Here is a 24,835-nt window from a genome sequence, read left to right on the forward strand (position 1 = left end):
TTTCAAGCATTTGATCAATAAAAGGCAGAGGGTAATGATCTTTTCTAGTTGCTTTGTTTAATTTTCTAAAATCAATTACCATTCTATAGCCTATAACAATTCTTTGTGGAATAAGTTTATTCTTATCATTAGGAACAACAGTTATACCTTCCTTCTTAGGGACACAAGGAACAAGACTTACCCATCTACTGTCAGCTATATGATAGATTATACCTGCTTCCAGAAGCTTTAATATTTCCGTTCTTACCACTTCTTTCATCTTCAGATTTAACCGACGTTGGTGATCAACAACGGTTTTAGCATCAGGTTCCATATTAATTTTGTGTTGACATAGAATGGGACTAATGCCCTTTAAATCATCAAGAGTATCCAATAGCAGCTCGGTGCTTCCTTAGAACTTTCAATAATCTTTCTTCTTCATGTTCTGGAAGGTTAGCACTAATAATAACATTATATATCTTCTTTTCATCAAGATAAGCATATTTCAAAGTGTCTGGCAATTGTTTTAATTCAAAGACAGGATCACCTTTAGGTGGAGGAGGACCTCCTAGAGTTTCAATATGCAAGTTGTGTTTAAGTAGAGGACGTTGTTCAAAGAAAATCTTATCTATTTCATTTCTTTCATGCATATGTAAATCATTTTCATGGTCTAGTAAATATTGTTCTAAAGGATCAGTAGGAGGTACAGCAATATAAGCAAGACCAATTAATTCATCCTTACTAGGCAATTCTTTTTCATGAAGCTTTCTACAAAACTTGGAAAAATTAAACTCATGAGACTCATCACCAAAGCTAACACCAACAGTTTCTTTCTTACAATCTATCTTACCATTAACTGTATTCAAGAAAGGTCTACCAAAGATAATGGGACAAAAGTCATCTTGTGCCAAGAACAAGAAAATCGGTAGGGTATTTTATTTTCCCACACAAGACTTCAACATCTCTAACAATCCCAATTGGTGATATAGTGTCTCTATTAGCAAGTTTAATAGTAACATCTATATCTTCTATTTCTGCAGGTGCTATGTCTTTCATCATTTCTTGATATAAAGTGTAAGGAATAGCACTCACACTAGCACCTATGTCACATAAACCATGATAATAGTGATCTCCTATTTTAACTGGAATGACAGGCATGCCAACAGTAGGTATATGTTTATCTTTTTATCAGGTTTGGCAATTCTAGCAGCTTCTTCATAGAAGTAAATAACATGCCCGTCCATATCTTCTTCCAAGAGATCTTTAACCATAGCAATACTAGGTCCTACTTTAATTTGTTCATCAGGTTTAGGTGTTCAATTATAGCTTTTGTTAACCATAGTTGAAACTTTAGCATGTTCCTCTATCCTAACAGGGAAAGCTGATATCTCAATATAAGCAGAAGGAACAATTGGATCAACATTGTAAAGTATAGTTTCTTCTTTAACCGGTACCGGTTCTTTAATTTCTTCTTTAATAGGTGGGTGATATTTAAACCACTTCTCTTTAGGGACATCAACATGAGTAGCAAATGATTCACAAAAGGAGGCTACTATCTCAGAGTCAAGTCCATATTTAGTGCTAAACTTTTGAAAAGCATCGGTATCCATAAAAGATTTAACACAAACATACTTAAGTTTAATACCTGACTCTTTACCTTCATCGAGTTCCCAATCTTCAGAGTTGCGTTTAATTCTTTCCAAAAGATCCCACCGGAATTCAATAGTCTTCTTCATAAAAGAACCAGCACAAGAAGTATCAAACATGGTTTGATCATTACGAGACAGCCGAGCATAAAGTTCTGGATAATAATTTTCTCTTGAGAGCTCATGATTGGGGCATGAATATAACATTGACTTAAGCCTCCCCCAAGCTAGAGCGACACTTTCTCCCTCACGAGGCCAAAAATTATATATATAATTCCAATCACGATGAACTAGATGCATAGGACAATTTTTTGGTGAAACTCCAATTTCAAACAATTCCAATTCCAAGATCCAATATCATCGCATAGCCTATACCATGCCAGTGCTTTTCCCATCAAAGATAAAGGGAAAACCTTCTTCATAACTTAATCTCTGGGTAAACCTGCAAGTTTGAACAATCCACAAATTTGTTCTATATATATCAAGTGCATATCAGGATGTTCGGTTCCATCTCCTGCATAAGGATTAGCTAGTAGTTGTTCTGTCATACCCGAAGGAATTTCATATTCAATATTTTCAGTAGGTGCGGTAGGTTGAGGGGTAGCTAATTGCGGTTCTGGTTGAGCTGAAGATACCCCGAACAAACCCCTCAAAGGATAGTTTTCCATAGTAACAAGTGACAATAAATTTCAGCACACTATATAAATGTTTCCTTACCAAAGGCGCTTCACTCCCTGGCAACGGTGCCAGAAAAAAGCCTTGATGACCCACAAGTATAGGGGATCAATTGTAGCTCCTTTCGATAAGTAAGAGTGTTGAACCCAACGAGCAGTAGAAGGAAATGACAAGTGCTTTTTAGCAAGGTAATGTCTGCAAGTGCTGAAATTGTAAGTAGCATAGTAGTTTGATAGCAAGGTAATTTGGAACGAGCAAGTAACCATAGTAGTAACAAAAGTGCAGCAAGGTAGCCCAATCCTTTTGAGGCAAAGGACAGGCCAAAACGGTCTCTTATGATCAGCAAAGCGTTATTGAGGGTACACAGGAATTTCATCTAGTCACTTTCATCATGTTGGTTTAATTTGTGTTCGGTACTTTGATAATTTGATATGTGGGTGGACCGGTGCTTAGGTGCTATTCTTACTTGAACAAACCTCCTACTTATGATTAACCCTCCCGCAAGCATCCGCAACTACGAGAAAAGTATTAAGAATAAATTCTAACCATAGAATTAAACTTTTGGACCCAATCGGCCCCTTACGGAATAGCGCATAAACTGGGGTTTAAGCTTCTGTCACTCTCGCAACCCATCATATAATTGCTACTACACAATGCATTCCCTTAGGCCCAAATATGGTGAAGTGTCATGTAGTCGACGTTCACATGACACCACTAAGGGAATCACAACATACATACTATCAAAATATCGAACACATATCAAGTTCACATGATTACTTGTAACATGATTTCTCCCATGACATCAAGAACAAAAGTAACTACTCACAAATGATAAACATGCTCAAGATCACAGGGGTATTAAATATCATATTGGATCTAAACATATAATATTCCACCAAATAAACCATATAGTAATCAACTACAAGATGTAATCAACACTACTAGCCACCACCAAGCACCAATCTATAGTTCCGGTAACAAGATTGAACACAAGAGATGAGCTAGGGTTTGAGATGAGATGTGGTGTTGAATATGTTGATGGAGATTGCCCTCCCCAATATGGGAGAGTTGTTGGTGATGATGACGACGATGATTTCCCCCTCCGGGAGGGAAGTTCCCCTTGCGGAATCACTCCGACGGAGGGCAAAAGTGCTCCTGCCCAAGTTCCGCCTCAAGACGGCGGCGCTCCATCCTGAAAGTTCTCTCTTTTTTTTGTCTAGGTCAAAATGACCCATATACCAGAAGATGGGCACCGGAGGTGAGCCTGGGTGAGCACAACCCACCCTCTTTGTGTATACCTTGCATATTATGAGAGAAAAGGCATTAGAATTACTCCAAAAGGCATTATTATGGATAAAAACATTATAAATAATAGTAAGAAAACATGATGCAAAATGGACGTATCAAACCCCTTCTAGGCCGGCCAACGGGAAGGTAAGGACCCTCCATATCAACAACTTTGATCTTATGCTTTGTACAAAAAGATGTGACATGTGTGAGAAAATCATCCCATCCAGCATAGGTCCTCAAAGCCTCCAAGTAATACTTTGTGTCACGAACAAGCTTAATAGCATGACAATATCTTCGCCTTGCTTTTGCAAAGCTCTACACAACTCATGTGTGTATCCAAATATTTCTTGCATCAAGTGTGCCATGAAAACAAACTCAAATGATCGCAATATTGTCTCTATGGATAGAGCCGCTTCTGCCTCCGCACCATGGTACTCGTCTCCAATCTTGTGAAGGACTCGTCGTAGTGCACCATACATAGAGATGACATGGTTCACAGTTTTGAAGTGAGAGCCCCAACGTGTATCACATGGCCTTCCCAAACCCATATTCTGATTCAGCCCACTCCCTATTTCTACTTCTTCCAATTCCAGTGCATCAATGAGTTCTTCAGCCTGAGCTATCCGAAGCATTCTCATCTTTTTACAAGACATGCCAAGAGCATTTAACAAGTGCGCAAGCTGCTGAAAGAACCAAGTACAATCACCACTCTCCTTAGCAACAGCAACAAGAGTTAACTGTAGTTGATGGGCAAAACAATGAACATAGTAGGCAGAAGGGGACTCATCCATAATCAGTTCTTTCAGGCCATTAGCAATACCTCTCATGTTATTAGCTCCATCATATCCTTGCCCATGAACCATTGCAAAGGTTAAATTGTAGTCCATAGCATTTGCTGAATTGCAACTTTTAGTGTCAAAGAGGTAGTATCTTCAACATGAGCAAGACCAAGAAATCTTACAACCACCCTTCCTTTCTTATCGACATAACGCAAGCAAACAGCCAACTGTTCATTCTGATACACATCACTAGACTCATCTAGAAGTATTGCAAAATGACCACCATCAAGTTCTTGAATGACTAGTTTAGTAAACCACGCAAGCAAACCTCACCTTCATGTTTCTTCAATCTTGACTTCATGTTCCAGTTATTAAATCCCTTCTTCACAAAAGCATCTCCACCGGGACATCTTATTTTATCCTTGAACAAATAGCAAACGAAGCAGAAAGCCCTATCTTTTTCCACACTATACTCAATCCATGGAAATTCTTTAAACCAAACATGGCAAAAGCGACGCTCTTTTCCAATTTTATTTGTAAACTTGAACTTATGATTCTTTGGTTGACATGACCCCATCTCAATATATCTCCTTACTCTATCTTGGTCATTGACAGCATACACTGAGATGGGAATCCGCATTCCAGGATCATGTTCGAGTGCCTCCAAATCTGCTTGCATTGGTTCCTCATATTCATCAATAGATTCATCATCTTGTACATGAGGTGTTGAGGTTTCTCCTCTACTCTCTGGTTCTTGCCATAACACCAATTGTAAATTGCTCTCAACATGAACAGGAGAAGTACAAGTACTAGATGCAGCTATTGTCTGATTCGGTGTGGATACTTCATCCATTTTCCTTGCCTTTGAAGCCTTTTCCCACATTGCAAATATGCTACTGCCAACAATTCCGCTCTTCTTCATCTACATTATGAAAACAAGGGGAACATAAATTTAAATACTTGCATCTATTAAATAGATCGACTACCCGCATCTAGTAAATTAGAGCAATTCAAGGAATTCCCAAATTGGGGGCAAGTGCAGGAAGCTCATGGACTGGTCGCACCTTCTGTTTCTGTTCCTGCTCCCTCCGACCAAATTGGTTGCTCCCTCCGAACCAAAGAGGAGGGGCGGGCGGGGGGGCCGGGCGCCACCGGCGCAGGGGGTGGGGGCGGGCACCGCCGCAAGGGTCGCTTGTCCCTGCTCGGTTGTTGCTCCCTCCGAGTCGAAGAGGAGGGGCCTGCGGGGTGGCGGGCACCGCCGGCGAGGGGGGCGGGGGGCGCCGCCATGGTTGCCCGTCCCTGCTCGGCTGCTGCTCCCTTAACCAGCGCGGGGGGCGGGGCGCCTCTGATGGTTGACATCGGCCTCCGGCGGCGCTGCGTGTCTACGGGACTGGAATGATGCGAGGAGTGTGGAGGCGTCGGTGCGAACGAGCGAACGAGTAACAGAGATTTCGTGGGCTGGGCCTGCGTTTCCTCTTTCGTGTGCTGGGTTGGGCCTGCATTTCCTCTTTCGTGTGTTGGGCTGGGCTGACATGTACATTTTTCTTTTGTCCGAATCTTGGGTATTCCTGTGAATACAGAGGCATACACCTGTCGCCGCCACTGCATGGACTGCGGATTGCCCGCTCTAATTTTATTTTATGCGGCCGAGGAAGACATACTCCGTATATATGTAGGGGCGTACTATGCATCCGCCGGCTGATCTTCAGCCGGATCGCAAGCCGTCAGATCTGCCGCATCGATTGATCAGCGTGTCTCTACCATTGCAACACGGGTCTTGTTGCAGAATTATTTCTGCAACACTTGTCTTGTTGCAGATTTTTTTGGCAACAACTGTTTTGTAGCAAAAAAAAATTGCTACTGAGGTTTTATTGTATTTTTTTTCAAATGAAGTATTTGTCGGTGTCAAAGCCGGCGGATCTCGGATAGGGGGTTCCGAATTGTGGATCTTAGATCGATGGGTAACAAGGGGCGTAGAGACATTGTTTAACAAGGTTCGGGCCCTTTCGAAGAGGTTAAACCCTACATCCTGCTTGATTGTATTGATGTGTTTGTATGAAAATTACAGAGTTGATCTACCTCGAGATGGGATAAATTAAACCCTAAGTGGGTATGATTATGGTTCTCCCCCTCTATAGGATAAACCCTCTAGTTTATATAGACACCAAGGGTACCTAGGGTTACATGTGGTCGGGTACCGTGAGGGGATAAACATGCCGACTACATTATCTTGACTTGGAGGATACACCAAGGCTTCGTTCCTTCATGAACACGGAGTTTCTTATAGCTCGGCCTTGCAACGCTGGATCAGGAACGGCCCACCTGTCCGGCCTATGAGAGATAGACCGGCAGCCCGGGGACCCCCTAGTCCGGGACACCCTCAGTAGCCCCCGAACTAGTCTTCGAAGCCGAGGTATGTGCGGAAATCATCGACTTTATGGACCAGTTCCTCCCCTTATGTGGTGGATTTAATAATCTCTGGCCATACCTCCCCCGAGCTACGTCATAGCTTCCGAGATGTATACGTAACTTAGCCAAGAAGGCCAGCCGCTCAAGTGTGAATAGTACCCACATCTAATAAGTTTTGTCAAAAGGTCACGACCACTAGCCAATTATGAAAACTCGATTAGCGGTTTGAGGCGGTTTCTCCATTGGCACGTCCCATCAATATGGATATCGTGCCCCGATTTTAAGGGATGTGATCAATGATTCATGCTATCCCACGCGCGCACAACGACACGATTATATCGGGAAGAGGCAAGGTATGTGGCGCAGTAAGGGCATGTACAATTGTTGATAAGATAATCTTATCTTAAGTCTTGCATGTAATTTAGAGATGACAAAAAAAGATATACCTACAATGGGTCATCTCTTAGCCTTATCTTCAATAACTAGCTATTCCTAAAAATGTGGTGAGACATATTGTGCTAAGAGATCATCTCTTGTCTTATCTTAAATAAGTGAAGACAAGCCTTTTCTTATGAGTTATCTCTCCTCTACCTCATCATTTATCCTACATGGCACTTCTAAGATAGCACCATTGTACATGCCCTAAAAGAATTCTTGGTATTACGGCAACCCATAAAAGGGGAACAACCACCACTTTCACCGCACGCTCTCACCTCCTCCCTTGCCATTGCCTTCCCAATCTCCTGAGCTCCAGCGCCCAGATCCATCCTTCCTTCCAAAAATTTCGCCGGCCATCCCCTCGATCGGCCATGGCCGACTCTGGCTTTAAGGGCAAGTGGGAGGCCTCCAGCGTAATTGAGGACGCGATCCAGGAGTTGAAGAGCGCAGGCTACCTTCCGGCCAACGTCGCTCACCGCGTCATGGAGGAGGGTCAGGTCTTCTCCACTTCGCGGCCAGGCGAGAGGGTGGTGTTCATCCCCCACTTCACTTGGGGACTAGGTTTCCCTCTCCACCCCTTAGTCAGGGGCCTTATGTTCTTCTACAGGTTAGACTTCCACGACCTCACCCCGAACCCTTTCTGCATATCTTGGCCTTCATCATAATCTGTGAGGCCTTTCTTTGGGTCTGGCCACACTTCGGCTTGTGGCTGAAGGTCTTCAACGTCAAGCCAAAGATTATTGACGACCAGTAGGCGGACTGCGGTGGGGGGGGCGATGGTCAGCAAGCTCCCCCGAGTTGAGTGGCCAGAAGGCACTTTCATAGACACTGTCAAGATCTGGCAGAAGGAGTGGTTTTATATCATAGAACCGCTAGGTGTGGATTGGGTGGCAATCCCTGCATTCAGACCCGGACCACTTACGAGGCTGGTCTAGTCGACCAAGAAAGGCCTCGACATGGGTTCAGTCAAGGAGGTGGTGTCACTGCAGAGCCGGATATCGAAGATGATAAAGAAGAAGGTCGAACTGCACAATGTGGTTCAGATCATGCTCCATCACCTCCTTCCCTTCCAAGACCGAGCCATCCCCATGTGGTCCTACAAGCCCGAAGACCGGGCCATCCCCAGGACTTGGAGGTTGGGGTCTCGGGTACGGGTGCTTGTGCATGAGGGTTAGGGTTGGCTGGTTGACGTGTTGAGGAGGACGTGGACTTGCAGTATATCACGATGCAACTTGCAAGGGTTAGTTTTTGTGCCGGGTTGTGCGTGCCCTTAATTTGTTGGGTTGGGCAAATATCTCCAATTTCCTTCAAAAAAATTGTGTTGATCGGGTGCCAAGGGTACAAACCCCAATTTCTCGAATAAAATTCAGGTTTTTAGAGTTACCACCCAAATAGGCTCTCAGGTTTTTCGGGTTTGGGCAGTGCGGGTTTGGATTCAGGTAATTGAGGTTCGAGCTTCGCGTATCGGGTTTTATGCCCAGTCAGGAGCACCGCCGCATGTTGTTCCAACGTGACGGACGCGTCCGGGCGTCACAATATCCGCCCCACATATGGGTTGGGTATGGGGGTTGCCAGTCAGTCCTGACATTTGGGTCGCCATTGGGGCTGCCGATTGGGTGTTTTTTCTTCTGTTCGAGCGTTGCCAGGCAGGTCACCCAGGCGTTTGAGGCAGATATGGGTTGCGTGGTTGTAGATACTCTTAGGTATATAGGTTGCCCTACACGACAATTTTTTTGGCATGGCCACACTTTTAGAGCATCTAGCAAAAAGCCACTCCCCATATCCACCCAGATTACAAGTTTGTGCCCCCCTCTCAGATTTACCACTTTTAATCAATGGTAAAAGAACTACCATATTTGCTCTATTTTTTGCAACAAACTACCACTTCACAACCTCTTTGCTCAAAACTAATAGTGATTATGAGAGAGATAGTCCACCAGTCAGGTCCATGTGGCAATGAAAGTCAACGCCATTTGTTTGACCGATATGCTAGACATTATGAAATGTGGGTCCCACATGTTATTTCTATCCCCTTCCTTAAAATTCCCCATGGAGGCCTCCCGCCAGAGCTAATCCGTCGCCCCGCCTCACTCTCGCTGCCCCTCCGCCACCGGCTTCAAGGGCCTCGCCAAGCTGCCCGGTGACCATGCTCTGCCCCACCCAACATATGTCGGTGTCCACACCTGCGGAGCCCATGGTCATGAGGAGCATGGCATACTGGTCGGCAAACATAGAGCGGCTATGGCGGAGGCTGGTAGCTCGGGGCACATGTGGAATAGGCGACGGGCTAGTGACCGTGGCGACAAACAAGGATCGCGTGACGGCGGCGGCCTCGACATTGCGTGAGGACAGCTAGTGGAGCTTGCGCGATGGTCATGGTGCTGCACGAGGGGTCGGTGTTCTTCTGCTCCCGAGCTCAAATGAGCTCGGGATGGACAGTAAAATCCAAAAAAAAATCCTCATTTTCTGTGGCAAGCTTTCACAAATATTTTGTGTGCTTGACAAATTTCAGCACTAAATGAAATTCGTAAAAGTCATGGAAAAAATCAGCACTCCAAAATGCTTTATCATGGCAATAAAATGAAATAATACCAGCACTCTAAAATGTAAAAAAATTGCATTATAGAAGCATAAATTTTGTTTTTTTCCATGACTTCCACGAATGTCATTTCAAGATAATTTTTTGCAAGAACACAAAACATTTGTCAAACTTTATCACAAATTAATTTTAGATGTTTTTGATTTCTTTTACTATTTTTTGATTTTACTATTTATTAGGGAGCATTTAAGCTTGGAAGCAGATACTCCGCGTAACATGACCCGTAACGCATGGTTCGCGACCATGGCCAGCCCCTGTGCCCGCCTCCCCGTATGGATCTAGCACACTGGTGGCAGGCAGCCGAGGATGAGCAACTCGTGCTCCGGCACACATACAAAATGCTTGACGAAATGTTCCACAGAGAAAATGTTTTTATAGGATACAGAGAAAATGTTTTGATGGGAAGAGAGTTGATGCTGAGTGGGCTTCATCTGTAATAACGGTCAATTTAACAGTCTGTACGTGGTAGTTTTATGAAAGGGAAACACTCCCACCCAATAGTCTGATTAGAAGCAAAGCGTCGGACCTGTCCACACCCGTCGATCCTAGCTGAATCCCACGGTTAACATAATCTAATCCCATCCCCACTTTTCATCAACAAAAAAGGAAGTAAATCACGTTGCCCAGTCTCCCCACTAATTTATCCCTCTAATCACTCCCCCATCATCTCTTTCTTCTCTGTTTCCTCGGACGCACCTCCGCCGAGCTCGCCGTCCACCCACACCACTCCCCGTCATCTTGGATTGAACGCCAGCCACCAAAGCATATCATAATCCCCTCGCTCCTCCCTCACCACGCCGCCCAGATCCGCGATGGCGCTCCTCCCTAATCCATCTTCCTCATCTCCGGTGCGGCCCCGGGGCGACATTACAGGTGCTCCATCCCGACCTTAGGGGGCCGAGCCTCCCATCTCCATCTCGATTGGGGCTTCGGCTGCCGGTGTAGCTATCCATCTTCATCATCCCCGAAGGATAACCAGCAGTTTACATCCCTCTGTTTCCCCCCTCTTCGAAGTGCCTCTCCTCAGAATGGAAGGTACTGTACCACGACAATCCACCCAACCCCTTCTTCCCCCAGTGTGTCACTAGCATTTGTGCCCGCTTCCGGCTACTACCAAATCGATGTTTCGTAATGTCCATTTTGGCATTTAGGTTTGTAATGTGTACTCTGCCTGGTACTAACTGGTTCATGTTTTCATTGTGTGCGTATTACTGTTCTGCTCTTCATGTATTAGGTCAGATAATAATTAAAAACAAAATTTGGGATTGCAATTTTTATCTGCTTCCTATAGATGTACTAGCTTCCGGAGATATGCCTTCCCATTTGGCGGCAATATTTGTTTTCGTTTCAATATCAAATTTCCGAGCTTCCAAGTAAGACTACTGATGCACCCAGTTCACATTTTCATGCTTCTGATTACCATGCATCCACATTATACTTCCAAGTAACAACCCTTATGTACCTAGTACACTTTTTTTCATGTGTCTTACTCATCGCACTTGCACATTAAATTCCTTTTGTTTCATTCAGCTAAATGTTTGCTTCCACTCAAACCACTTTGTTAAGGTTTACTAAGAAAGTACACTTCTATTTTGAGGTACAGTGTTGACCCCCGCTAGACTATTTTTTAGTGAGCTGATTTGTGTTCATACCTCGTGTTTTCTCATTGAATTATGTGTGACTTTACTAAATCAACTATTAATCTCGATGTAATTGTTGTTCTCATCACAAAACTTTGCACTGTCATATTGGTAGCAAGAATTAGTAACTCATAGTTTGAAAATCATGTGCTTCGCATTTGGAGAGCCAATTTGTGTGCTTCCACTATGTAAAGTTATATTCAGAGTGCATGGATATAATGCTTCCAAACATCCATGTTGCTTAGCGTTCACAATATTGCAACCATGCTTCCATTCTTTAAATACTCTTGTCTTATGTTGAGATATCATGACACTCATGCTTCCAAATATTCATGCTTCATCGGTATCATATATGTGCTTCTTTAAAAATAGTTTGTGCCAATAGTCCATAGTCAGCTCACCAAATTGTTTTTTTCTATAAATGGTTCATTCCCATTCATGTTTCTGGCTATAGTCACATCATCCTATGTTCATATTAGCTAATGGATGTATGTTTCCTGTAGTGTCATCCAATCATGCTAGCAATCGAAATTTATGCTTCCTCTATGTCATATGTTTGTTGTGATAAAAAGAAGCGATTGCTTCCTATCAGTCATGCTTCCTACTTTTACTTGTGGCATACGTTTCTATGTTCATAATTTTTGCTTCCACCATTGTGAGTGTGTGCTTCTTTTATTCTACATTCTGTTTTTACTACTAGTTTGTGCTTCATCCAATTGCTAGTGGTGCTTCCATTAGTGAAGTTTTATTGTACAAACATTTTGCTTCTCTTACTAAATACTCCATATTTCTCACTGAATGCTTGTATTGCACAGACATTTTGCTACACGCAATTCCAGCTATGCTTCTCTGCTGTATAACGCCCAAAATGTTCGAGTGTTCTATGAGCTACTCTAAGTTGTCGGTTGTACTATGCATGACGGAGAGCTCATGGCGCACGCTGATCTTGTCCATGTCCAGCTTGTCGAGCTGCTGCCACTATGACGGATATGAAAAACTGAAATGTTTGGTTGTAATACGATTCTACTTTTGTTGTAAAAAATGAAGGAAATATGCCCTAGAGGCAATAATAAAGTTGTTATTTATATTTCCTTATATCATGATAAATGTTTATTATTCATGCTAGAATTGTATTAACCGGAAACTTAGAACATGTGTGAATACATAGACAAAACAGAGTGTCCCTAGTATGCGTCTACTTGACTAGCTCGTTAATCAAAGATGGTTATGTTTGTGTTGCCATTTGATGAACGGGATCACATCATTAGAGAATGGTGTGATGGACAAGACCCATCCGTTAGCTTAGCATTAATGATCGTTTAGTTTTATTGCTATTGCTTTCATCATGACTTATACATGTTCCTCTGACTATGAGATTATGCAACTCCCGAATACCGGAGGAACACCTTGTGTGCTATCAAACGTGTAACCGAGTGATTACAAAGATGCTCTACAGACGTCTCCGATGGTGTTCATTGAGTTGGCATAGATCAAAATTAGGATTTGTCACAACGTGTATCGGAGAGGTATCTCTGTGCCCTCTCGGTAATGCTCATCACTATAAGCCTTGCAAGCAATGTGACTAATGAGTTAGTTGCGGAATGATGCATTACGGAACAAGTAAAGAGACTTGCCGGTAACGAGATTGAACAAGGTATGATGATACCGACGATCGAATCTCGGGCAAGTAACATACGGATGACAAAGGGAACAACGTATGTTGTTATGCGGTTTGACCGATAAAGATCTTCGTAGAATATGTAGGAACCATTATGAGCATCCAGGTTCCGCTATTGGTTATTGACCGGAGATGTGTCTCGATCATGTCTACATAGTTCTCGAACCCGTAGGGTCCGCACGCTTAACGTTCGATGACGATTTGTATTATGAGTTATGTGATTTGATGTACCGAAGTTTGTTCGGAGTCCTAATGAGATCACAGACATGACGAGGAGTCTCGAAATGGCCGAGACATAAAGATTGATATATTGGAAGGTTATGTTTGGACACCGGAATAGTTTCGGAAAGGTTCGGACATTTTCCGGAGTACCGGGGGGTTACCGGAATCCCCCGAGGGGTTAATGGGCCTTCATGGGCCCTTGAGGAGAGAGGAGGCAGGCGGCTAGGTGGAGGCGCGCCCCCTGATGACCCACAAGTATAGGGGATCTATCGTAGTCCTTTCGATAAGTAAGAGTGTCGAACCCAACGAGGAGCAGAAGCAAATGACAAGCGGTTTTCTGTAAGGTATTCTCTGCAAGCACTGAAATTATCGGTAACAGATAGTTTTGTGATAAGGTAATTTCTAACGGGTAACAAGTAACAGAAGTAAACAAGGTGCAGCAAGGTGGCCCAATCCCTTTTGTAGCAAAGGACAAGCCTGGACAAACTCTTATATAAAGGAAAACGCTCCCGAGGACACATGGAAATTATCGCCAAGCTAGTTTTCATCACGCTCATATGATTCGCGTTCGTTACTTTGATAATTTGATATGTGGGTGGACCGGTTCTTGGGTACTTCCCTTCCTTGGACAAGCATCCCACTTATGATTAACCCCTATTTCAAGCATCCGCAACTACAAAAGAAGTATTAAGGTAAACCTAACCATAGCATGAAACATATGGATTCAAATCAACCCCTTACGAAGCAACGCATAAACTAGAGTTTAAGCTTCTATCACTCTAGCAACCCATCATCTACTTATTACTTCCCAATGCCTTCCTCTAGGCCCAAATAATGGTGAAGTGTCATGTAGTCGACGTTCACATAACACCACTAGAGGAAGGACAACATACATCTCATCAAAATATCTAACGAATACCAAATTCACATGACTACTTATAGCAAGACTTCTCCCATGTCTTCAGGAACAAACGTAACTACTCACAAATCATATTCATGTTCATAATCAGAGGGGTATTAACATGCATAAAGGATCTGAACATATGATCTTCCACCAAATAAACCAACTAGCATCAACTACAAGGAGTAATCAACACTACTAGCAACCCACAGGTACCAATCTGAGGTTTTGGGACAAAGATTGGATACAAGAGATGAACTAGGGTTTGAGAGGAGATGGTGCTGGTGAAGATGTTGATGGAGATTGACCCCCTCCCGATGAGAGGATCGATGGTGATGACGATGGTGATGATTTCCCCCCCGGAGGGATGTTTCCCCGGCAGAACAGCTCCGCCGGAGCCCTAGATTGGTTTCGCCAGGTTCCGCCTCGAGACGGCGGCGCTTCGTCCAGAAAGCTTCCTTCTGATTTTTTCCAGGGCGAAAGACTTCATATAGCCAAAGATGGGCACCGGAGGCCTGCCAGGGGCCCACGTGGCAGGGGGGCACGCCCAGGGGGTAGGGCGCGCCCCCACCCTCGTGGATGGTGGGTCGCCCCCCTCTGGTGCTTTCTTCGCCCAATATTTTTTTTATATTCGAAACTGACTTTCGTGGAGTTTCAGGACTTTTGGAGTTGTCCAGAATAGTTCTCTAATATTTGCTCCTTTTCCAGCCCAAAATTCCAGCTGACGGCATTCTCCCTCTTCATGTAAACCCTGTAAAATAAGAGAGAATAGGCATAAGTATTGTGACATAATGTGTAATAACAGCCCATAATGCAATAAATATCAATATAAAAGCATGATGCAAAATGGACGTATCAACTCCCCCAAGCTTAGACCTCGATTGTCCTTAAGCGGAAGCCGATAACGAAAAATATGTCCACATGTTTAGAGATAGAGGTGTCGATAAAATAAAATACGAACATGAGGGCATCATGATCATTCTTATAACAGCAACATATATATATATATGTATATATATATATATATATATTGTCATATGATTTCTTATGCTAAAGTAACAATCTATTCACAATGTCAAGTATGAATCAGAAACTTCACTCAAAACTAACAAACTATGATCTCGGTCATTGAAGCAATTGCAATTTATCATAACATCGAAAGAGTCAATATAAGAGCTTTTCAGCAAGTCCACATACTCAACTATCATTTAGTCTTTCACAATTGCTAACACTCACGCAATACTTATGGGTATGGAGTTTTAATTGGACACAGAGAAAGATAGGAGCTTATAGTGTTGCCTCCCAACCTTTTAGCTCAAGGATAACGTCAACAATAATAGTTGATGATAACTTACATCCAATTGGATATATATATATATATATATATATATATATATATATATATATATATATATCAGGATCTTTCCAACACAATGTGCTTGCCAAAGGATAAAATGTAAAATGGAAGGTGAAGATCACCATGACTCCTGTATAAGGTATAAGACATGAATAAAAGATAGGCCCTTCGTAGAGGGAAGCAGATGTTGTCATGTGCTTTTATGGTTGGATGCACAAAATCTTAATGCAAAATAACATCACTTTATATTGCCACTTGTGATATGGACCTTTATTATGCAGTCCGTCGCTTTTATTTCTTTCATATCACAAGATTGTATAAAGCTTTTTCCTCCACACTAATAGATCATACATATTTAGAGAGCAATTTTTATTGCATGCAACAATGACAACTTACTTGAAGGATCTTACTCAATCCATAGGTAGGTATCGTGGACACTCATGGCAAAACTGGGTTTAAGGATATTCGGAAGCACAAGTAGTATCTCTACTTGGTGCAAGGAATTTGGCTAGCATGAGGGGGAAAGGCAAGCTCAACATGTTGGATGATCCATGACAATATACTTTATTTCGGATATAAGAAAACATAACCCATTACGTTGTCTTCCTTGTCCAACATCAACCTTTTAGCATGTCATATTTTAATGAGTGCTCACAATCATAAAAGATGTCCAAGATAGTATATTTATATGTGAAAACCTCTCTTTCTTTATTATTTCCTATTAATTGCAACGATGACCAAAACTATGTTTGTCAACTCTCAACAACTTTTATTCATCATACTCTTTATATGTGAAGTCATTACTCTCCATAAGATCAATATGGTCTCTTTAATTATTTTTATTCTATCTTTTATTCCCTCAAGATCATAGCAAGATAGCCAAGCCCTCGACTCAAAACTAATCTTTATTATATATAGCTCACGGACTCGATTACATAGAAGGATGATAAAGCATAACTCAAAACTAGATCATACTAAAAATTTATTCTACTAGATCAGGATATTACCAAAAGGATCGAACTAAGAAAAACGATAAAGATAGAAGTGTGATGGAGATACGATACCGGGGCACCTCTCCCAAGCTTGGCAGTTGCCAAGGGGAGTGCCCATACCCATGTGATTATGTCTCCTTCCTCGGAGGTGGTGATGATGGAGTTGTTGATGATGTAGGCTTGTCGTCCCTCTTCCAAGGCATAGGCTCACCATCATAGAAAGATGATCGAGTCTTCGGGATCCTCAAATATGCAGCCAAACTCATCCTCTTGAATCTATATTCATACTCACAGTTTTGGTTTTGCAGGTCATAGATCTAGGCTTGGAGGTGCTCGATTTTCTCGTGAAGCTTGAAGATGGCCTCCCCAATGTTCTTGGCATCCAGCTTGTGGTTGTTGGTGAACTCTGCGATCATCATGTGGTTGGCGTCGAGTCCGCATTCCACAATCCCTTGGCACTTGAAAACTTGCTGCTCCATTGCTTCGAGTCTTGTCTCCACGCTTCCGGTCCTCCTTGGTCCCTCAACATCGCGGATGTGCAGCACCCCCTCATGCATCTCAATGGTTTGAGGGTGTTGCAGCACCTCCGCGAGGTAGGGGTTGATGACCTTCTCGAAAAACTTGTCCTTGGGTGTGCTCGAAGACGTCATGGTGATCTAGATCTGTCAGAAAAATAGCTCGAAACAAAAACAGGAGATATTTGCGTGGTACGGTAGTCAAAACCTTCGGGAGATTATATAATGAATTTTTACCGACCGAAAGAAGTATCGTGCAAGAAAACGGAGTTCGGAGGGCACACGAGGTGCCCACGAGGCAGGGGGCGCGCCCTCCACCCTCGTGGATGCCTCATGTCCTCTTAGGACTACTTCTTATTTTACTATTTTATTAAATATTCCAAAACAGAGAAAATTTGCTATTAGAACTGTTTTGGAGTCGGTTTACTTACCGTACCACGTACCTATTCCTTTTCGGAGTCTGAAACGTTCTGGAAAGTGTCCCTTATGTATTCCTCCGGGGTTATGGTTTCAATAACATTAGTTTCAACATTTATGGGATTACCTGAGATATAATGTTTGATTCTTTGACCGTTCACCACCCTTCGGATTTGTGCCTTCGAAGTTGTTGATTTTTATGGCACCGGAACGATAGACCTCCTCAATAACGTAAGGACCTTCCCATTTAGAGAGGAGTTTTCCTGCAAAAAATTCTTAAACGAGAGTTTTATAGGAGAACATAATCACCTACATTAAACTCACGCTTTTGTATCCTTTTGTCATGCCATCTTTTAACCTTTTCTTTAAACAGTTTGGCATTCTCATAGGCCTGAGTTCTCCATTCATCAAGTGAGCTAATGTCAAATAGTCTCTTCTCACCGGCAAGTTTGAAATCATAGTTGAGCTCTTTAATGGCCCAATATGCCTTATGTTCTAGTTCGAGAGGTAAGTGACATGCTTTTCCATAAACCATTTTATACGGAGACATACCCATTGGATTTTTATATGCAGTTCTATAGGCCCATAAAGCATCATCAAGTTTCTTGGACCAATTCTTTCTAGATCTATTAACAGTCTTTTGCAAAATTAATTTAAGCTCTCTATTACTCAATTCTACTTGACCACTAGATTGTGGATGATATGGAGATGCAATTCTATGATTAACATCATACTTAGCAAGCATTTTATGAAAGGCACCATGAATAAAATGTGAACCACCATCAGCCATTAAATATCTAGGGACTCCAAACCTCTGAAAAATAACTTCTTTAAGCATCTTAATAGAGGTGTTATGATCAGCACTACTAGTTGGGATAGCTTCTACCCACTATGTAACGTAATCAACAACAACTAGAATATGTGTATACCCATTAGAGGAAGGAAACAGTCCCATATAATCAAAGCCCCAAACATCAAATGGTTCAATAACAAGTGAATAGTCCATAGGCATTTCTTGACATCTACTACTATTACCAATTCTTTGACATTCATCACAAGACAAGACAAACTTACGGCATCTTTGAAGAGAGTAGGCCAATAAAAACCGGATTGCAATACCTTATGTGCAGTTCTATCTCCAGCGTGGTGTCCTCCATAAGCCTCAGAGTGACACTTGCGTAGGATCTGTTCCTGTTCATGCTCAGGTACACAACGTCTAATAACACCATCTACTCCTTCTTTATACAGGTGTGGGTCATCCCAGAAGTAATTTCTTAAATCATAGAAAAACTTTTTCTTTTGCTGGTATGTGAAACTAGGTGGTATAAATTTAGCAACAACAATGTAATTAGCATAATCAGCATACCATGGAGCAGTACGAGAAGCATTTATGACAGCTAATTGTTCATCAGGAAAGCTATCATCAATAGGTAGTGGGTCATCAAGAACATTCTCTAACCTAGATAAGTTGTCTGCAACGGGGTTCTCAGCTCCCTTTCTATCTATAATATGCAAATCAAATTCTTGTAGTAGGAGAACCCATCTAATAAGTCTAGGTTTAGCATCTTTCTTTTCCATAAGATATTTAATAGCAACATGATCAGTGTGAACAGTTACTTTAGAATCAACAATATAAGATCTGAACTTATCACAAGCAAATACAACTGCTAAAAATTCTTTTTCAGTAGTAGCATAATTTCTCTAGGCACTGTCTAGAGTTTTACTAGCATATTGGATAACATTTAATTTCTTATCAACTCTTTGTCCTAGAAAAGCACCTACAGCATAATCACTAGCATCACACATAATTTCAAAGGGTAAATTCCAATCAGGAGGCTGAACAATAGGTGCAGAAATCAAGGCTTTCTTAAGTATTCCAAATGCTTCTACACAATCATCATCAAAGACAAAAGGAACATCTTTTTGTAAGAGATTAGTCAGAGGCGTAGAAATTTTTGAGAAGTCTTTAATGAACCTCCTATAAAAACCGGCATGACCAAGTAAACTTATTATACCTTTAATGTCCTTAGGACACGACATCTTTTCAATAGCATCAACTTTAGCTTTATCCACTTCAATACCTCTTTGAGAAATTTTATGCCCCGAGACAATACCTTCATTAACCACAAATTGGCACTTCTCCCAATTCAAGACAAGATTAGTTCCTTCACATCTCTACAAAACTCGATCAAGGTTGCCTAAGCAATCATCAAAAGAAGTTCCATATACGGAAAAATCATCCATGAAAAGCTCAACAATCTTTTCACAAAAGTCAGAGAATATAGCAGTCATACATCTTTGAAAGGTAGCGGGTGCGTTACATAAACCAAAAGGCATGCGTCTATAAGCAAAGGTACCGAAAGGGCAAGTAAAAGTGGTCTTTTCTTGATCGTCTTTTGACACATGTATTTGAGAGAAACCAGAATAACCGTCTAGAAAGCAAAAATGTGTATGTTTGGATAATCTTTCTAGCATTTGATCAATAAAAGGTAAAGGGTAATGATCCTTTTTAGTAGCTTTATTTCGTTTGCGGAAATCAATTACCATCCTATAACCTGTAACAATTATTTGTGGGATCAATTCATCTTTATCATTAGGAACAACAGTAATACCTCCCTTCTTAGGGACACAATGGAAAGGACTTACCCACTGACTATCAGCAACAGGGTAAATTATACCTGCCTCCAGAAGCTTTAGTATTTCTTTTCTTACCACTTCTTTCATCTTAGGATTTAACCGTCATTGGTGATCAACAACTGGTTTAGCGTCTTTCTCCAATTTTATTTTGTGTTGGCATAGAGTGGGACTAATGCCCTTAAGATCAGCAAGAGTATATCCAATAGCAGCACAGTGCTTTTTCAGAGTTTTCAATAATTTCTCTTCTTCCTGCTCTGAAAGGTTAGCACTAATAATAACAGGATATATCTTATTTTCATCAAGATAAGCATATTTAAGAGTATTAGGTAATGGTTTAAGCTCAAACACGGGATCACCCTTTGGTGGAGGAGGATCCCCTAGAATTTCATCAGGCAAGTTGTTTTTCAAAATAGGTCCCTGTTTAAAGAATACTTCATCTATTTCCCTTCTTTCATTCATAAACATATCATTTTCATGGTCTAGCAAATATTGTTCTAAAGGATCATTAGGAGGCACGGCAATAGAAGCAAGACCAATAATTTCATCTTTACTAGGCAATTCTTTATCATGGGGTTGTCTATGAAATTTAGCAAAATTAAAATCATGAGACATATCCCCTAAACCAATAGTAACAACATCCTTTTTGCAATCTATCTTAGCATTAATAGTATTCAAGAACGGTCTACCAAATATAATGGGGCAAAAGTCATCTTGTGGGGAACCAAGAACAAGAAAATCAGTAGGATATTTAACTTTCCCGCACAAGACTTCAACATCTCTAACAATCCCAACTGGTGAAATAGGATCTCTATTGGCAAGCTTAATTGTAGCATCAATACCTTCTAACACAGCAGATGCAATATCATGCATAATTTCTTCGTATAAAGAATGAGGTATTGCACTCACACTAGCACCCAGATCACATAAGCCATGATAACAATGATCTCTTATTTAACAGAAATAACAGGCATGCCTACAACGGGTCTATGTTTACTTTTAGTATCGGGTCTAGCAATTCTAGCAGTTTCATCACAGAAGTAAATAACATGCCCATCAATATTATCGACCAAGAGATCTTTAACCATAGCAATACTAGGTTCAACTTTAATTTGCTCACGGGGTGTAGGTGTTCTAGTATTACTCTTACGAACCACAGTTGAAGCTTTAGCATGATCCTTTATTCTAACAGGGAAAGGTGGTTTCTCAATATAAGCGGTAGGAACAATAGGATCAACATTGTCAGTGATAGCTTTTCTTCAACTTTAATAGGTTCAACTACTTTTACTTCAATGGGAGGATGATATTTAAACCACTTCTCCTTAGGGAGATCAACATGAGTAGCAAAGGATTCACAGAAAGAAGCTACTATCTCGGAGTCAAGTCCATATTTAGTGCTAAATTCACGGAAAACATCGGTATCCATAAAAGATTTAACACAATAAAACTTAGGTGTTATATCTGACTCCTTACCTTCGTCGAGTTCCCAATCTTCAGAGTTGCGTTTAATTCTTTCCAATAAATCCCATTTGAATTCAGTAGTCTTCATCATAAAAGAACCGGTACAAGAAGTATCGAGCATGGAGCGATTATTGAGAGAAAGCCGAGCATAAATTTTTTGAATAATAATTTCTCTTGAGAGCTCATGATTGGGGCATGAATGTAACATTGACTTAAGCCTCCCCCAAGCTTGAACGATGCTTTCTCCTTCGTGAGGCCAAAAATTATGTATATAATTACGATCACGACGAACCAGATGCATAGGATAAAACTTCTGATGAAATTCCAATTTCAATCGGTTGTAGTTGCATGATCCAATATCATCGCTTAGCCTAAACCATGTCAATGCCTTTCCCTTCAAAGATAAAGGGAAGACCTTCTTCTTGATAACATCCTCGGGCATACCCGCAAGCTTAAATAATCCACAAACTTCATCCACATAGATTAGGTGCAAATCGGGATGCAATGTTCCATCTCCTGTAAAAGGATTAGCTAGCAGTTTCTCTATCATACCCGAAGGAATTTCAAAATAAAAATTTTCAGTAGGTTCAGTAGGTTGAGGAGCAACTCTTTGCTCTACTGGTCGGGGTGAAGATACCCCGAACAAGCCCCTCAAAGGATTACATTCCATAGTAACAAGTGACAGTAAATTTCAGCACACTATATAAATTTTTCCTTAACAAATTCCACTTACCAAAGGCGCTTCACTCCCCGGCAACGGCGCCAGAAAAGAGTCTTGATGACCCACAAGTATAGGGGATCTATCGTAGTCCTTTCGATAAGTAAGAGTGTCGAACCCAACGAGGAGCAGAAGGAAATGACAAGCGGTTTTCTGTAAGGTATTCTCTGCAAGCACTGAAATTATCGGTAACATATAGTTTTGTGATAAGGTAATTTGTAACGGGTAACAAGTAACAAAAATAAACAAGGTGCAGCAAGGTGGCCCAATCCCTTTTGTAGCAAAGGACAAGCCTGGACAAACTCTTATATAAAGGAAAACGCTCCCGAGGACACATGGGAATTATCGTCAAGCTAGTTTTCATCACGCTCATATGATTCGCATTCGTTACTTTGATAATTTGATATGTGGGTGGACCGGTTCTTGGGTACTGCCCTTCCTTGGACAAGCATCCCACTTATGATTAACCCCTATTTCAAGCATCCGCAACTACAAAAGAAGTATTAAGGTAAACCTAACCATAGCATGAAACATAGGGATCCAGATCAGCCCCTTACGAAGCAACGCATAAACTAGGGTTTAAGCTTCTATCACTCTAGCAACCCATCATCTACTTATTACTTCCCAATGCCTTTCTTTAGGCCCAAATAATGGTGAAGTGTCATGTAGTCGACGTTCACATAACACCACTAGAGGAAGGACAACATACATCTCATCAAAATATCGAACGAATACCAAATTCACATGACTACTTATAGCAAGACTTCTCCCATGTCCTCGGGAACAAACATAACTACTCACAAATCATATTCATGTTCATAATCAGAGGGGTATTAATATGCATAAAGGATATGAACATATGATCTTCCACCAAATAAACCAACTAGCATCAACTACAAGGAGTAATCAACACTACTAGCAACCCACAGGTACCAATCTGAGGTTTTGGGACAAAGATTGGATACAAGAGATGAACTAGGGTTTGAGAGGGGATGGTGCTGGTGAAGATGTTGATGGAGATTGACCCCCTCCCGATGAGAGGATCGATGGTGATGACGATGGTGATGATTTACCCCTCCCGGAGGGATGTTTCCCCGGCAGAACAGCTCCGCCAGAGCCCTAGATTGGTTTCGCCAGGTTTCGCCTCGACACGGCGGCGCTTCGTCCCAAAAGCTTCCTTCTGATTTTTTCTGGGCGAAAGACTTCATATAGCCAAAGATGTTCACCGGAGGCCTGCCAGGGGGCCCACGAGGCAGGGGCGCGCCCAGGGGGTAGGGCGCACCCCCACCCTCGTGGATGGTGGGTGGCCCCCCTCTGGTGCTTTCTTCGCCCAAATTTTATATATATTCGAAAACTGAATTTCATGGAGTTTCAGGACTTTTGGAGTTGTGCAGAATAGGTCTCTAATATTTGCTCCTTTTCCAGCCCAGAATTCCAGCTGCCGGCATTCTCCCTCTTCATGTAAACCTTGTAAAATAAGAGAGAATAGGCATAAGTATTGTGACATAATGTGTAATAACATCCCATAATGCAATAAATATCGATATAAAAGCATGATGCAAAATGGACGTATCACCCCCCCAAGCCCAAACCAAATTGGACTAGGGTTGGGGGGGCCTTTCCTTCTTCTCCTCCTTCTCTTTCCCCCTTCTCCTTCTTGGAATAGGGGGGCGAATCCTACTTGGACCGGGAATCCAAGTAGGACTCCCCACTTGGCGCGCCACACCTTAGACGGCCTCCTCCTCCCCCCTCCTTTATATACGTGGGGAGGGGGGCACCCCAAAGACACACAAGTTTCTCTTAACCGTGTGCGGTGCCCCCCTCCACAGTTATACACCTCGGTCATAGCGTCGTAGTGCTTAGGCGAAGCCCTGCGCCGGTAACTTCATCATCACCGTCGCCATGCCGTCATGCTGACGGAACTCTCCCTCGGCCTCAACTGTTGGAAATATGCCTAGAGGCAATAATAAAATGGTTATTATTGTATTTCCTTGTTCATGATAATTGTCTATTGTTCATGCTATAATTGTATTAACTGGAAACCGTAATACATGTGTGAATACATAGACCACAACATGTCCCTAGTAAGCCTCTAGTTGACTAGCTCGTTGATCAATAGATGGTTATGGTTTCCTGGCCATGGACATTGGATGTCATTGATAACGGGATCACATCATTAGGAGAATGATGTGATGGACAAGACCCAATCCTAAGCATAGCACAAGATCGTGTAGTTCGTTTGCTAAGAGCTTTTCTAATGTCAAGTATCATTTCCTTAGACCATGAGATTGTGCAACTCCCGGATACCGTAGGAATGCCTTGGGTGTACCAAATGTCACAACGTAACTGGGTGACTATAAAGGTGCACTACAGGTACCTTCGAAAGTATCTGTTGAGTTGGCACGAATCGAGACTGGGATTTGTCATTCAGTATGACGGAGAGGTATCTCTGGGCCCACTCGGTAATGCATCATCATAATGAGCT

At 42.0% G+C, this 24,835-nt stretch overlaps 1 long non-coding RNA gene across 1 annotated transcript; it reads left to right on the forward strand.

The window, feature by feature from the left end:
- Positions 1–10,434: 10,434 nt before the first annotated feature.
- Positions 10,435–12,575, forward strand: LOC123144655 (uncharacterized). The gene is made up of 2 exons (XR_006471812.1): positions 10,435–10,850; positions 12,271–12,575. It is a non-coding gene; the product is annotated as an uncharacterized lncRNA (long non-coding RNA).
- Positions 12,576–24,835: the final 12,260 nt, after the last annotated feature.

This window comes from Triticum aestivum, chromosome 6D, assembly GCF_018294505.1.
Source record: "Triticum aestivum cultivar Chinese Spring chromosome 6D, IWGSC CS RefSeq v2.1, whole genome shotgun sequence".
Lineage (NCBI taxonomy): Eukaryota > Viridiplantae > Streptophyta > Magnoliopsida > Poales > Poaceae > Triticum > Triticum aestivum.